Genomic DNA, 16,951 nt, shown 5'->3' on the forward strand with positions numbered 1-16,951 from the left:
AGTGCCAAGAATCTGTATCTTCTCAGTGACCATTAGAAATATTCAGTAAAAGAAGTCTTTAAAACTGAGAAACAATTTTCTTAGAGAAAGGTAATTGAATGATTTCCATTTTGCTCCTCAGGTATATTTTTAATTTCATTTTGATGTGAAGTCACAAAAGAATTTAGATAAACCAGTTTGATTTTTAAATTTAAAAAGGACTTATTAAATTTGGGGTTGCATAATGGAAGCAGGAGCGTTTGTGTCACGCGTTGATACTAGCCACTTTATAGCCCCTGTATATTCCAAGTGATTTTCCTGCTGGTAAAATGGAAGTTCTGCCATAAGCATTTTTCTTTCATTTATGGAATTACAGGTACTGAAGTATGATTTAACTGTGATAAATTATTGTTATTATTGTTATCGCAGAGATTCTTTGGAAGCTAAAGAAACTAGTGTGTCAGTATTTAAAATAAACAAGAAACTTTAAGTCTACTTCAATGTATGTAAAATACAGCCAGTACTTATAGATTGTGACATTTTAAGTCAGATGTTGTTTTCAGAATAAGAAATGTTTATAATCCATTATGTGTAGGATATGAGTTCAATGAGAAACTGCAGTGGTTTCTGATGTGTTTGGGTCAGGCTCCCTAGATCTTGGAAATCACTAGAAACTACTCCAGATATATTTCTAAGTAGTTGAAAGCAATATCTGTACCTAGATCTACATAAATTTTGCATAAACATAAAGCTTTGACTTTGAAATTTTCCAGTTAGAATGATTAATGAATTGCAAAAATGCCTTCAGGGAAAAGATGTCCTACATTAGAGGAGAGAGACAAGACGTCTGTTTAGCTTAAAGCACTACCTGTCTCCAAAGGCAAGACACTTACTTTTCAACTAATATTCTACATGTCAAAACCATTGAAGTCTAGTAACTAACTGTAGCTAAGTGAGGCTGTCAAATGATTTTTTAAAAATTATATTTTAAGTAAAATTATGTCTAATTTTGTGCACATAAATCTGTGAAACTGCAACTTTTTGAAGTGATAATGGATTCTTATTTCTGAAAATTGATTATAAGGATCTTTTTTATCAGTCCATGAATATTTTTAAATTTCTCTGATTCATTTTCATAAAGGTACAGTTCCGTAAATAATAGGAAATCAGTAATAAATAATAATCCTCTACAGTAATTGGTTTCCATTTACCATACAATTTTTTGTTTTATTTCTGGATTGTTTCTGTCTGTATTTACTTATTCTTGTAATTACACAAATAACTTTGTGTTTTGTTTAGAAATTATTTGGATTAACATATTTGTTTAGCACTTATTATAGAATTACTGAAGCAAATTGCATAACTGAGGTCCCGTGGATTGCTTGGAAAAGTGCCAATATGAATAAACATCTTTTAAGTAAAATTTATGGAATTTAACGAGATGAACTATCCTACTTTAATATTCTGGTCTGAATTCCTTAATGTCTTTCACAAACCTCAGCTTCAAGACAATGAATTTTAGAAATATTAGTTATTTTAATTAATAAAATATAGTGTTGTTCCTGGGAGAATAGTTTTTGTCTTAGGTATGCTTGTGAAATACCAACTAGTCTTATGTAGCTTTAACATTCTGGAAAGCAGAGCATTCAGTTAGCTGTGGAAGCTGTCTGAATGTTTAGTTCATGAACTGGTAGATTTTAACTTATTTTTGTTTTAAAATACAGCTTTCACTTTAAATTCATATCCTAATAGATGTATCTGCAAATAATCCCAGTTTAAAATAAAGATACTCATTACACAAGCCATATATTAGGTTTTTGTTTTAAGAAAAGTTTACTCCTAGCAAATATTTTCATATTTGGTGGTTTTGAAAGCATTTAAACATGTTTTTCTGCTAACATCAAAGAATATTTTTGTACAGTTTGTTAGATGTATTATACCTTTAATTTGTGCAAAATAATAAGTGCAAAACATTTAAGAACACATTTGTAGATATTGTTATCCAGAGTGCTGTTGTGTAAGACTGTAGCACCTAGTTTTGTGGGTACACTACAAAGACTATTTTTAGTCTACAAATGATTGAGTGAATTAGAACTATTTCATCACAAATAATTTCAAACCTGACCATGTAAATTACTTTAATTAATATTATAATTCAGACATGCCATGGTCATTATTTTAATGCAAACAATAATTATCTAGACAATATTTCCTTTACAAGATTGTTTAGTATATTATTATAATCATAGAATCATGAAGGTTTGAAAAGACCTGTAAGATCATCAAGTCCAACTGTCAACCTAGCACCACCAACATGTTCATCACTAAACCTCATCCTCAAGTGCTATATCCACATTCCTTTATTATTACCAAGGGATGGTGACTCTACCACTTCCCAGGGCAGTCCAGTCCAATGCTTTTAAACCCTTTCCAATTTTCTTTTTCCTCATATCTAATCTAAATCTCCCCTGGAAGAACTTAAGTCTGTTTACTTTCATCCTGCCACTTGTTACCTGGGAGAAGAGACTGAAACCCTCTCACTCCAGCCTCCTTTAGGTAGCTGTAGAGAGAGATAAAGTCCCTCCTGATCATCCTTTTCTCCAGTCTAAGCAACCACAGCTGATAAACAAACCTCAGCTACTCCTCGTAATGTAATGTGGAAGATTTGCTATTAATCTTACTCTTTTTTTCACTGGACAGTGATGGTTTTCATTGTGCAGGGATGATGTACAACCACTGTTTTTAAGTTAGATTTTTCAATTTTTCATTTTAGCTACCTGGAACATTTTAAAGGTTGTGGGTTTATTAATGGTCATGTAAACTTATTGATAGCTGGGAAAACAACATCATCATTGTACAGAGCCTTTTATTGGTGTTTTGCAAATAAAAAAGGTAACCTTAATTATATTTGAGGGCTGGAAACTAAACTAGTCTTTCTGACATGGTTAAACTGATTCTTTGGGTACAAATGCTGAGCAAGAATTTCTGTGTGAACTGTCATAATATTCAGAGCTGTTGGTGCTTTTTTCATTCTTGCAGTTGAAACCAAATACGCAACTGCAAAATTAACAAAAGAAATTATTATGTTCTCAGAACTTCAGCACTTAAGAATTACCATGTTTCCTTTAACTACCAGTTGTAATGTCACATCTCTGCCTATGAAAGCAATGACTTAACACTGCTGCTTTGAAATGTTTCCTTTTGGGACTATGGAATCCTTAGAGCTTTCTACAAACTGTTAAAACTATAGTGTTACTCTGAAGATGTGTTGCATCATTACACAGAATATAAAATGTGTATCTGGTCCATGCTCTCTAGAATAGCTGCCTCTCTGGTTTGACATATTGTAGTCTTTTCTGTCACTGATGAATGGCAGTTATGCAGGAACTTATTTTCATAGACATTGTAAAATAAAATGTCTGCCTTTAAATTTATAGAGGCAAAAAAATAGCAAGGAAAAGGGGAGTAATGTAAGGTCATGTAACAAAGAGACGATTGCAAAAGTATGAAGATTTTTTTCTTCTGAAGGAAGGATGCTGAAAAATGCTGTAAGGATAAGGTTTCCTTTAGAATGGATCTCTTTCCTTTTGAGAGAGATTTTGAAACTACATTGATTAGGTGATCAATTAGTAATTGATTAAGAGGTACTGATTACACTCAGATTCTGTTTGGGTTTAATTGTCCATTTTTTAATTATTTTTTTTTATGGTGGTCAAAGGATTATTGTGGAAGTAATGGAAATCAGGTTGCTTAACATATCAGCTGGTTTTAGTAATCTCTGAACATAAATAGTGGGGGACCAAATTTCTGAGGTTTGCATGTTACAGTTATTTTTTTCTCAGTTTGCTTAAGGGCTTTATTTGCTTTTTTAGGCTTCCACAGGTAAACTTAAAGTCTCTTATATTGCTTTGAAAGGACTGTGTTACAATTTAGAAATCTAATTTTGTGATTAAATCATTGAGGAACCAAAAAATAGACTCCAGCTGAAGAAATATAAGTGCTTTTGTGGGTTTGGGAAGATGCTGTTTATTTCTCCATTTCCACTGTATGTCTTTTTCATGTTTGTTTGACTGCTATATTTATATAAAAATCACTATTAATCTTAGGATAATTTAATTAGGCATTTTTTTTAGTAGTGGCTTACCATCCTAAGAGGGTTGATAATTATGGATTAATCTTTGTATACTCTTAAAAAATGCTGCATTAAAAAAGGACCAGTGGGGATTTTGAACAAGCTGTCACTTAGGCAGATGGAACCACCAAGTAAGAAAATAAAACAAGTTAATTGAAGAAAAAAGGTAATCGTAATGTTTCTTAGCTCCTGGAGTTTTGTGGGTTTTGTTTTGCTTGTGAGCATTTCTTGATGGTTTTTTCCTCCTGCTACTTTTCTTAATCATATGTTAACTGCTGAGCCAATTCTGAAATAATCTTTGTAAATACAAGAGGGACTCTTATAAGGAAACAGTAGAAACAGTGGTGACTCTACAGAAAACTTACACAGCTGTGGTGTAGAATTTTTTTCACTGTGTATCAAAAAACAAGCATAAAATTTCTTGGATCTGCTGACTTCTAAGTCCTATCCTTTAATTAAAATCTTTCTTTGTCTTGAAACGACAAAAATATAATTCTTTATCAAAGTTATGGTCTCTGTCAGTCTTTTTAAACCTAGTCTGCTTGGGCTTTTCCTCTAGTCAATGAAAACCAGGTCCTTTATAGTGTTAAAGGTAAACACCTATTCGGAATTGCCTGTTATTTGTGATCCACCAGTGGATGGTAAACATGGGGATAAGCAGCCATTGCACCCCACTGCAACAAAACATGATGGAGTGGAGAAAATCTGTTGACAACATCTGACTGCAGAAAATAATGAAGTGGAATTTCTGCTAAGCAAAATAGTTGTCAAGATACTCAGCACAGGTGTGCTGATCCTCCTCAATGTGTTCAGTAGTCTGAAGTTTTTTGTCACAAAGGCAATTGAGGAACTTGCCCATTTGTAATGTAACAAAGCAGTGACACGTTGAATATATTTAAATAGCTTTTCCAGTGCAGGAAGCTCTCTCATAGGGGAAAGACTTCTGATGAGGATGCTAAAAGGAAGATAGGCTTAGTAATGTGTAAAAGAGTACCAGAAAGGGAGTAGTCTTTCCAAGGAGGAAAAAAGTGAATTTAGGCTTATAAAAATTTACCGAGAGTTGACTGTGCTGATCATTCAGTGGACATTCTCAGCTGAGGTATAACACAAATGGTCCTGAGTAGCAGTACGGATAATGATTAGTGTCAAGAAAGTGGCTTAAAAGTGGTTCAGTATAATATTACATACAAGAAATATGGAAAAGATCTGTTGACTTAATTTTCCAGTCTCTCTAGGAATTCAACGTAAATGATTCTTTCTTGAACCTATAAGCCTCTTTTTTTTCTCCAACAATTAATATTACAATCCTTTTGTCTCAGTATGTTTTTCTTTCTTTTGATCTTTTTGTTACACATTTTAATAATATATAAGAACAATGGATGGTAAGAGAAAGTAATGTTGAAACTTTTTTTTAGATCTTCATGTTAATTTGAGAGCTCACATGTGAAGTACATTTTGAATGTATTTTGATACTGTAGTAGTCACAGACAATAGAATAAATTCTGAACTTAAACCCAGCACTCTTAGAGATTTCATTAGATCTAATTATAACTAATTTATTTAAATTCCCATGAAAATGACTTAATAGGCTAAAATGTACTCTATTGTACTTAATTACTTTTTAGTTAAAATAAGCAACTGAAGGCCTGAAAAGAATACCAAACAGAGACATCAGTGACTGAGATTTTCTGAAATCATTAGTTGAAGTCTTAACTTGACTTTTCCACTTACGAGTTTGTTGGTTTAGCATATTTTAGAGCTATATGTATGCTATTTCCCCTCAGAAAATGAGCCTGATGCACCAGTCTCAAATTGTGTTTAGCAAAGCCATGCTGGTGGTATTTTTGGAAGGAGATTCTACAAAGTTTTATTCATTGTCAACTTAGCAAAGTCAATGAAGCTGCTGAACTTGGAACATGGAAAAGTTATTACTGCTACAACAGCTGCACCCATCAATATGACTTTTCTGGTGAAAATGGAGAGAACATATTTTTCCCCATGACATTATTTTGCTAGAGAAAGATTAATAAGCCCTATTACAGTAGTAGTTCTTAGTCATAGGGAGGATTTGTGTCATATTTGTCTAATACCCTCTCTGCTCACCACACTCCCCCACAACCCCCACCAAAAAAATAAAGGAATTGTAGTGATTTGCATGAAGTGAAAGGTACCTTTCTTGAGAATTTTGAATATATTACTCAAAGTTCTTACAACCTTTCCACACTAAAAAGGACAGGTATTTTCATGTGGTTTTCAATTGCAACTGTGTTGAAGAAAACTGCATTTAAGTTGTGTGGGGCTTTTTTGTTTTAATTTTTTGAAGAAATGGCTAGAACTGTTATTCTTCCTAATTCTCTATACTTGCCACATGGATGAGTCTAAGAAATGTTTTCTAAGAAAAATAGAATAAAATAGTGTCTGTAGTCCAATGCACAGTTCTTTCTTAAAAAGTCTCTTTTCACAATAAAGCTCACTACCAGTACAAATCTGTTCAGAATTTTAGGTGTAGCAAGACTTTCTCAGCTGCACTTAGCCAAAAGCAAGAGTATCAGCCTACAAAATGTTAATTCTATGACGACCATCTTGGTGTTTCCTTTTGTTCCAATGACCTGCAATTCTAACAACAATTTATTTTTTTTAAAGTCTCTGGGCAGTATTCCTAAGAGCACACCTCTGTTTCTACTTTCTTTTTACAAAAATATTCCAAATAAAGATGCAAATAGTACCAAGATTTATAGGAGGCAAAAAAGAAAAGGGATGAAGTTCCCCATATTTCATACTCAGAAGGATGCTTTATTTACTTAGGATATGGAAAGTTGGCACCCACAAGGAAATTGTTTGAAGACATAGAAAATTTAAACTAGCAAATTTGGAGTTAAACTGTCTGATAATGTAGCTAAAATTACAATAGGGCTTCTTTGCTGAAAAGATTGAATTGATGGTGAGAACTAGGACTGTAATTCATGCTGTGCATTCAAATTTAATACCTGTTTTATTAAGTATAGTACAGTTGTGTGGGTGAGTAAAGGAAGACAAGAATTGCATCTAAATAACTATGGTTGGATTCTATAGAATTGTGCCAATCTTTCTCTGAACAGGCAATAGCATTTTCAGCTAATGAAATAGGAAAGCACGTTAGTTAAGTTCACTTTATGCTTCTTTTAAAAGAAATATGGAAATTGTCCTTTATCTATAGCAATAGAACAAAATTATTTTTTTTTAACATGTCAAATATAGCTGGAGCCAGGTACTTTAAAAATGGCTGCAATATTCGGCAGTAGATTGTTAGACTGATTCCCCTTTCTGTCTTTTTTTGCTTCATACTGTCTGCAGGTAAGAAAGCAGGCACTGAGTTATCTAGTTTTAGTACTCTTTCATTGCAGAAAAATAGATGTTTCCTTGGTATGTTTAATAGTAGTGTTCCCTGAAATATTGAAATGGAAAGGTCAAAACTATACACTTGAATCTTGTAGGCATTTTAATAGTCTCTTTTTTTTTTTTTGGTCATCATGTGTCATCATAAATTAGGGAGGGTCTTGATCTGTTAGAAATGAGTAGCCACAAAGCCAAGAGGTGTCTTGTCATCTTCAAAATGTGCTTTAAACTTTTCAGGTCAAAGGGTGTGCTCTTCTCTAATTTTAAAGATTATACACCATAAATAAAATAAATAGATAACATGTTTCCAGGATTTCTGCAATTCTCTTTCCTTCTCCAGTTTGTTCAGCGGATAATGGTGTATGTGTTTCCTGCTGCTAAAGCTGTTGTGTTTGTATTATTGTCCATGTGTGCGGTTTTTGAATTCCTGAGAAGAAAGGCCAGCTGACATTTGATTACAGGAAGATTTCTTGGAATATTTGGATCCTGCTTTAGAATTGAAGGAACCACACCTATCTTGGGTGAATACTTTAGCCATAGATCTCCTAGAATAAAGACTTCAGTCTTGTTTTGATTTTGCATACCATAGGACAAGGTTCTTAACTCTTGAGGAGTGATTTAAAAAACAGTTCCGGGACAGAGCAAGGGCTCTTTCAGCAGGCTATCAAGGAACAGTGTTTAAGGTAGGTGGAGCATCACTTTAACATTTTTTTATCAGTTAAGAATATATTTCTTATCAGGAGCAAAGCATATTTTGTCTTTAAAAACTAAATAAAAGCATTTCAGTGTGAGGTATTTGCCCATAATACAAGTGTTTGGAGACCTACCAGCATAAGATGTAGCCATCCTATGTGCTCTTTAAATAGTCCTGCTAATAAATAAAGGCTTTTGTGTCCATTGAATTGTGCTCTTATGCATATTGCAAGAGTGATAGGGAGGACTGATCTCTGGTACCTTGTAATACTCTGAACATGTCCCCTAATGGTACAATTTCTGAACACATTCCATAGTAATATCTCTGTGCCTAAGAGAGCAGGTGAGTTTATTGACCCACTGTGGCTGTTCTGTAGGACTATACCAGGCGAAGAGAGGCAGATAACCTGAAGAAGTTTCAGGTGTCTTTGCAGGGATTCTGGGGAGAAAAGAAAGGGTAGTAAAAGATCAGCTCTCCTCTTAGATGTAATAAATGCCCTGTATGAGTAGAAGCCCTAAGAGCATCTCCTCTTTGGGTGGTGTAGGATTGGTGTTGGTTGGTTTAGGTTTTATTTTCTTTGTCAGATGTTAGCACTTCCACTAGTTCAGGTGTCATGTTTTATCACTTGTAATGCTGTCTTCTCTGTGGTCTCTTCTCACTGACATGAGATCTAAGAGTAAAGCAATTGACACTTTTGTGCTTTTCCAACTTGTGTATCACTGGCTGGTTGTAGATGTTCTTTTTGAGTGACAGATGTACTCTCTTCATATTTCCTGCTTCTGCTGTCATTCCACTTTGTCTTGTTTTCAGTTGCAGAGAAGCAGAGCATCATTTTCATGAAGTAATAGCACTCTCCTACATCTCAGATTGATTTTTGTGTGTGTTGGCACGTGTCTGAAAGTTCTCAGCATCATCAATATCAGTTTTTAACATCACAGGCATCTTTTTTCACTTTTATGTTGAAGAAAATATCAATAGGTGAAACCATGTCCTTCATTGATGCTATTCCATAATGTGAACTGCTAAATACAACTCTGATCATTGCTCTATCAAGTTACATTTTTTGTTCAAAACAGTTCTTTAGTGTGAGCTCAACTATGGCTAAATGACTAGTTAAAACATCTGCAGTAACATGAATGCCTGTATCCAATAATGAGTGAGTCTAGCTAATTGGTATTATGACTTCTTAGGGATAGATTTTTGTAGGGATATGTAATAATAGGACAATGAGGAATGGCTTTCAGCTGAGAGAAGGTTTTTAGATTAGATAGTAGGAATGGGTTCTTTACTGCGAGGGTGGTAAGTCACTGGAACAGGCTGCCCAGAGAAGACTGGGGGTGCCACATCCCTGGAAGTGTTTAGGACCAGGTTGGATAGGGCATCCAGGTCAATGGAAGGAGGCCCTGTCTGTTGAGAGGGATTGGAACTAGGTGATGTTAAAGATGCCTTTTAAAACAAATAATTCCATGATTCTGGGACTTCAGTAGTAAATTCATTATTTAGGAGCTGTATTGTCAAGTAGATTGTGACATTTGTTTCCTCATAGTCAGTTTCAAATATTCTCTTAATAGAGATTTTTATTCTATTAAATAAGTGGGATTTTGAGATAATCTGAGAGAATCTTAAGTTTCTGATTAGTATCAGGGGAAATTCAGACTTGACATTAGGAAGCATTTCCTTACCAAGAGATAGGGCAAGTACTAGAACAGGCTTCCCAAAAAAGTGTTGGTACCCCAATCCTGACAGTGTTATAGAGGCATTTGGACAATTCCCTCAATAAGAACTTAAAACTTTTTGTGTTTGCTGAAGCAGGCAAGCCGTGGAACCAGATTAGAGGTCTGTTCCAACAGAAATATTCTATTCTATTTATTCAGTACTTGGGGGATTCTCACTTTCAGCTAGATTTTTAGATTTGTCTTTATTTTTTTATATCAGCCACTTTTTTTAGCTTGTTTTGCTCAAAAAATTCACCACAAGACATATTCATGAATCACCTCAGTATATGGTAGCAGTCAGGAGTAGAAATATTGACTTAGAACCACTGGTTTAGTCTTTCTTTTTCTTTACATTTTTTTTCCTTTTTTCTCTTTCTTTTCTCATAAAAGCCTTTAAAGAGTCTTATGATCTTACTGAAGTAATTTATCCTATGTGCTTAGTCTTGTCATGATCCTTTTGATTCTATCCTTAGAAGTTTCTTTCAAATGCATTCTTATGGTATTATTCATTCCTAGTTGGTCTGCTTATTCTGAACACTGGGACAGAACACCCAGCCTTGTAAAGTGTGATGCAAGGCATGAATTTATAGCAAGAGAAACAAAGAAGAAAATAAACCACAGCTTTTAATTTATCTCACATGGTCCAGTGAGTATCTCAAAGAAAAAATTTGTTTTCCTTTTCGTCAAATAAATTCCTTGAGAGAACCCAGACACTCAATGAATGAGGTTTGTTTATGGCTTATCACAGTGGTAATTTTGAAGGAAACCTTATATTGATAGGTATTTATGAGAGAACAATATTAGTTTGGCACTTAATAGGTTGCTATCTTAAAAAGATGGGAAGCAAGAAGGGGTAGTTACTACAAGAGAGGTAAGATATCTTATTTTTGTTCACTGTCAAGGGATACTAATGAGCATGCAGTTGAGGTACCCTCTTGTCATGGTTTCACCCTAGCCAACAACTCCGTCCCATGGAATTTCTGTCTCACTCTTCTACTAGTGGGATGAGGAAGAATCAGAAAATTTTTAAAAAGAGAGAATTCGTGAATTGAGATAAAGATAGTTTAATACATAAAGCAAAATTGTGCACAAATGCAAAACAAAACAAGGAATTTATTCACTGCTTCCCATGGGCAGGGAGATGTTCAGCCATCTCCAGGAGAGCAGGGCCCCATCATGTGTAATGGTGACTTGGGAACATAAATGCCATCACTCCAAATATCCCCCCTTCCTCCTTCTTTCTCCAGCTGTGGGTTCTGAGCATGATCCCTTTGGTTAGTGACAGTCAACAGTTCTGGCTGTGTCCCTTCACAGATCCTTGTGCACCCCCAGTGTCCTCATGGGTGGGGTGGCGAGCAGGAAAGGCCTCGACTCTCAGAGCTGCTTGGTAATAATGGAAGCATGTCTGTGTTATCAACAGCACAAATCTGAGATGCAGACCCCACCTTCAGTGAGCATGAAGAAAGTTAACTCTACCCCAGACCCAAGGAGCACCATCTGCACTGACCTGCTGCAGTTTGCTGGCAGTGCAGGTGGAAGGGGCAGCTGCTTGTTTAGCCCACATTATTATCCATAAGGGCAAATTCTGTTAGTAGGATACACCATGGTATACAATTACTGGGGTGGCAGATAAGGTAGTAAAAGTTTTTATTTCTTTTATGGGATTATATGCAACTAAAAATAGCATGTATGTCACAAAATGCAGGTGACAGTCTTGCTGCTTTGATCTGTGTAAACTGCCAGTCTCTGAAATACAGGCATGTAATGTTCATATATAACCATTCACAACTTTAATCAGATATCATAATGGTTATAAGAGACGTTGGAAGACATATAGTTCTTTGGTTTAAGTTCATTTGTTTGGGGTTTTGTTCAGGTTTTTTATTATACTTTGGAGAGATTGCTATCCATGCAACAGATTTCCTGCACCTGCAAAAAGAAAATGGAATGTGCTAAGAAAGCTGTCAGCACTTCTGTCTGTAATGGCTTTCATGGTAAATTGCCATTTCTTCTAGTATTTGTAATGGAACTGTGGACCATTAATGCACTTGGAAAGGAACTAAAGGTCAAATTTCATCCTCTGTTCTGATCAGTTACAAGTGCAGTTCTGGAGTGTTTCCTCCTTTAGATGAAATTTGGCCCAAAGTATAATGGAAGATAATTTTGAAAGTCATATAACCAACAGCTGAGACTCAACCTTTTCTGATTAAAACAGAAAAACATAGGTTTGATTTTCATCAAAGCCTACTACAGTGTATTTTACTCTAGATCAATTCAGACCAGCAAGAATGCCAATGAAAAGAATAGCCACAAAATATCTGTCAAGTAAAGTGACAAATGAAAAGCAGAGAACCTGTTTTTCAAAAGATGAGTTTATTGACTGTGGATATGGTATCTGAATAAAAGCATAGAAATGCTTATATGGGAGCACATTTCCCCAGGATTCTGTCTTAAGTCATACAGTATGCTTGAACAGAGAAATTATTGGAACCTGTTTGTCTTGCATTTACTTCAGCCTACCCTTTTCTTCTGACTAAACTTTCCAAGTGCTGTGACAATAGAATAGGTAACAGTGTTTGAGTAATACTTGGAGTTCTTAAAATAAATTTCAGTTTTCCCAGATCAAAGTTGTGCTTTGATAAACCATATTATTTTCCCTAATGTTAAGTTGAAAGCCAAAGAAGCAAAGGGTAAAATTTAAATTTAGTAGAGATCCATAAAGAAAGCCAAAGGGTGCTCAGTCTTGGTAATATGTAGTTGTACATAGATTGATGAGAACTCACACAGTTAGACTGATCAGGAGGCAGGAAAGTCTAACACAAGAGCAGGCATCATTTCTACATTCAGTCATGGGGTCTCAAGCTCCAAATGTAAGTCAGTGTGCCTCAATTATTTAGTGAGGTCAAAATGAAAGTTTCTAGTACTCCTTAGCTTTCCCGTCAGATGTTGTTTCTACGGTTTTCCAGATTAACCTTTGCTACTTTAAACATTGTAAATGGACCATTTCTTATTTACTATGATCTAAAATATCTAAACAATATTGCTTTATCCATACATGTGTCTGCATTTTCAGTGTACATTTGACTTCAGAAGGCATTGCTGTCTTATAGTGAGTATTTTGTGTGTCATTTGCATAGAAAATTTTATGGGTCCTGTTTAATACATGCTACAGAAGAAAATACATGCAGTTAACCGAAATAAATTTGGATTTATTTTCCTTTTTTTAATGTATGAATGGAAGTTAATTGACCATTAGACTTCTGTCCTTTTAAAATGCAATGTTAGAAGTTGCAGAATAAATACAGGCCATGGAATTGCCTGTACTTGCTTCCTCATTTTAGATGATAGGTCCAGGTTATCATAGAAGCATGTTTCTGGTATTTAGCATAAAAACCCTGAATTTACAAGTAGTAATATATATGTGTGTGTATAAATGTATGTATGTCTGGGTATATAGGGAATGAATTATCTTTAAATTCAAAGGTTAGAAACTATCCTGATTATCATAATGAGTACTAGCAAGTAGAAGCAGTGATGAAAAATAAATCACATTTCCAAAGAGGCACATTGGTGATATGTGCATTTTACCCTGCAAATCCAAAGCAGGTTTTTGTGGGTTTTTTTGCATCCTCATTATTTAAGGTGTGAATAGCATATATTCACATTTCTTGGGTTGAGTGCAGTGCTATGCAACCTCTTATCAAGCAGTATTCTTTTTGCCCTGAATTGCTATTCCCAGTCCCTTCAATGAGCTGAGAATCTTTTTATTATTGATAAAGCAATCTTTTTGTGTATCTTGGAAGTACCCAGCTTTGCTATTTAATTATCTTCTAAGTAAAATACCAATTAAAAGAGTTTATTTGATTATGCAGAGACAGTTAGTAAAAAGTGTATGTTGTAGATTAAAAAAGTGGTTCAGATGTGAGGAGCATTTAACCTTTTTTTTTTTTTTAAGTAACAAATCAAAGGAAGGGCTCTGAAATGTAGCATAACTTCAATAATGACAGCCCAAATATGTACCAAACTTACAAGACAATCAATATTTTTCAGGCTTACCTTTGAGATTGCTTCAGGAATAGGAAAATTTAATTAGCAGGCCCAGTTTCTACACAATCCTTGTGATCGACTCTCACTGGAGAATACAGCCTTATTTTTAATCACAATGTATATAAACACATTTTTAGATTGTTTGTGTCCCTACTTCCCCGTTCCTTCTCCTGCAACTGAATGTCCAGCAGGACCTGGAATACCAGAAGAAATGTTTCATGGGTTTTTCTTTTTTTGTGGTTTGGGTTTTTTTGTTTATTTATTTTGGGGGTTTTTTGGTGCTTCTCTCTGGTTGCCACGAGCCAGGGGAAGACATACCAAATTTATCCTTTATATTAGAGAATGTTGCAGCTGCACTGCTAGTGAGATTAATATTTTCTATATTAATTGAAGATTAGTACTTCCTAGTGCATTTGGCACAAAAAAAGGGAATTAAATACAATATTGGATCTTTTCACTTGTTGTTTTGACTTTTTTACTGTGGAGTTATCCTCCCTTTATTGCTGTGTGTGTTGAGAAGCTGATGTACATCTGTGTACACATCAGGGGCATTCATTATTTGAGAACACAAAGGAGGCGGGTGTCAGGTTTTGCCAGATACTATTATGATGTTGCACACCCTGATGAGCCCAGAAAGACTAATAAATAAGGCAGGAAGGGATCTAAAAAAGTCAACGTTGTTAATATATGCAAAATAATTTTTATTTATTAATGGGGAGTAAATAGGTTACCTGTGTCCTGAATGTCTGCAGTAATCTAAGAATATATATTGAAAACTCTTGAAATATAAAAGACTTGACTATGACATGAGATCAAGTTATAATCATGCTTTCACTTGTGGTTGGAATTGGTTAGTGCTCCTTAACCTGTGCTAAAATGAGTAAAATGAATCTTCCTTTGTGACTTCAATGATACCACATAGATGGCTGATGTCTGAAGAGGTGGCCTGTAAAATTTAACAGATCTAGTGTTTTATGATGGCATCTTTTTCCTAACTGATACACTGGTACATGGCTTTAAAAACTTTATCTGACAGTGTTATTTTTTTTTATCTGACATGACTATGAATGGATGTAATAATACTTTCTCTTGAATAAAAGACAGATTTCATTCAGTTAGAATGTAAGTTGGAACTCTTTTTCCTTTTAATGTTGATACACTACAAAGAAAGAGATCAGTTTTCTCCACAAAATAACACATTTTGAAGACATCTCTGTGTGGAAAAAACAGAAATAGGAGAGATCAATGAAGTGAGCTTAGTTCAACGTGTATGTTTAGGGGTGGAAGTAAGGAGAAAAGCTGACTGTATTGTAGCACACTGCTACAATGTGTGCATAAGGCTTCTTTTAGGCAGCTTGTGCAAAAAGAAGCCTAATTATAGTGTTTCAAAACACAAGCTTAGTCAAAAAGCAGAACTAGAATAGTTGCACAGTTTGTTTTGATTTGAGCTATTTGGTATCACAGAGAGAATGCTTACGGCTATTTCAGATTTATCTATAGTCTGGCATAGTCACAGTGTGATGATGAGACACGTGTTTTTTGATTAAAACCTATTAACATGGTACAAGTGAAAAAATGGCTATCCATAACTGATGTTATCAGCTTTTAACTTACCAAAAGACATACCTCTTCTGCTAGGATTTTGTGTCTCTGTACTGGGGTTGGGTTAAAGAAAAAGGAATCACATAAGTAAAATGAAAGGCTTTCACATGCTCTTTTTAATTTTTCTGTCTTCTTTCAAAATTATATCTTTGGTTTTTCGGTCTGCTTTTATGTTCATTCTAGTGAAAATTGTGGTTGTTTAGTCATCTGTGTGTTTACTTTTCCTTCAGTCTGCAATTGTAAATTGACAATAAAATTATTGTAAGCCAATTTTAAGCAGGATTTATGCAGCAATTGGTGTTTCGAGATGGCAAAGAAAATTGAGCTGTAATCTTGGAGGAGACAGTGGAACGTGAAGGGAATTATGTTTACGTGGATCATAAGGGGAGAGCTGGCTGTGATTGTTGCAACAGAGGTCTACAGTATGTCTGCTCACGACTGCTGAAAAAGAGCTAAAGAACCAAATTTGAGGTAGTCCAGGTCTAAGGTCTTCCCTTGTCTCCAAATAAGATTGAGGCAAAAATACATTTTCATGATGTTTGGTACTGTGACTTACCTGTACATTAAGATAGTTACCAGTAGACTGTGAAATACCATATTTTGTGAAATGATAGGACAGAAAGCTTTTAAGTGTGGTTCCTTGGGAAAATATTTCCTGTGGGAGATTCTGGCTGCAGTGAAATAGAAATAGTGGCTCATTTTCGACTCATTCCTGGAAAACTATGGTCTTTAAAAGTATTTATTAGTAGTACAATTTGATAACTTCTTTTTTTTATTTTTTATTGGGTGTTTATAAAATTATCTTCTAATATTGGTCTGTCCCCACCTTTGATTAGCATTGATCCAACATGCTACTGCATGACTGGTAAAGATAAAAATACTGTTTTTAGTAAATTACAAAGCTTTTTTTTTTTCTAATGTACATTTTGGTTTTCACTGTTTTACAATAGCAGGCTATAATACTCTTCTATAGTCAGTTTCACTATCTTATTTAGTACATTTAATAACTGGTGAACTGAGTGAACGTTCTCCAATAGCTTGCAGTGTGTAGGCTATTTGGAGAAATACTGATCTGAAATCTGCATCAAGTCTTAGTTAAGGAGTGGAAACATAATTTAGAAGCATAATAGAAGTATATCCTAAGTAATGAAAAACATGGCAACTAGCAGCTCATGTTATCCGGGAAAAACAGGAATTTTGGAACAGTCTGCTTCTAACTAGAAATTAACTGTCTAGTCTAAATTCCTTGTTTTTTCTTATGGAAAAGCTGAGCCATTCATTCTTTTGACTATTTTGTTTCAGAGTCTTCAGATAAAATTTCGATTTTAATTACTGACTTAATTCAAGGAATGAAAAATCTACTATGTGTAGTTTCAGTCAAACTCTTGAAAATCATGTGTTGTGGTT

At 34.7% G+C, this 16,951-nt stretch overlaps 1 protein-coding gene across 3 annotated transcripts in view; it reads left to right on the forward strand.

The window, feature by feature from the left end:
* SGCZ (sarcoglycan zeta) overlaps positions 1-16,951 on the forward strand; it is a 395,468-nt gene that overhangs the window by 163,568 nt on the left and 214,949 nt on the right. The gene's annotated exons all lie outside the window — the stretch shown is intronic.

Source organism: Passer domesticus, chromosome 4 (assembly GCF_036417665.1).
Source record: "Passer domesticus isolate bPasDom1 chromosome 4, bPasDom1.hap1, whole genome shotgun sequence".
Lineage (NCBI taxonomy): Eukaryota > Metazoa > Chordata > Aves > Passeriformes > Passeridae > Passer > Passer domesticus.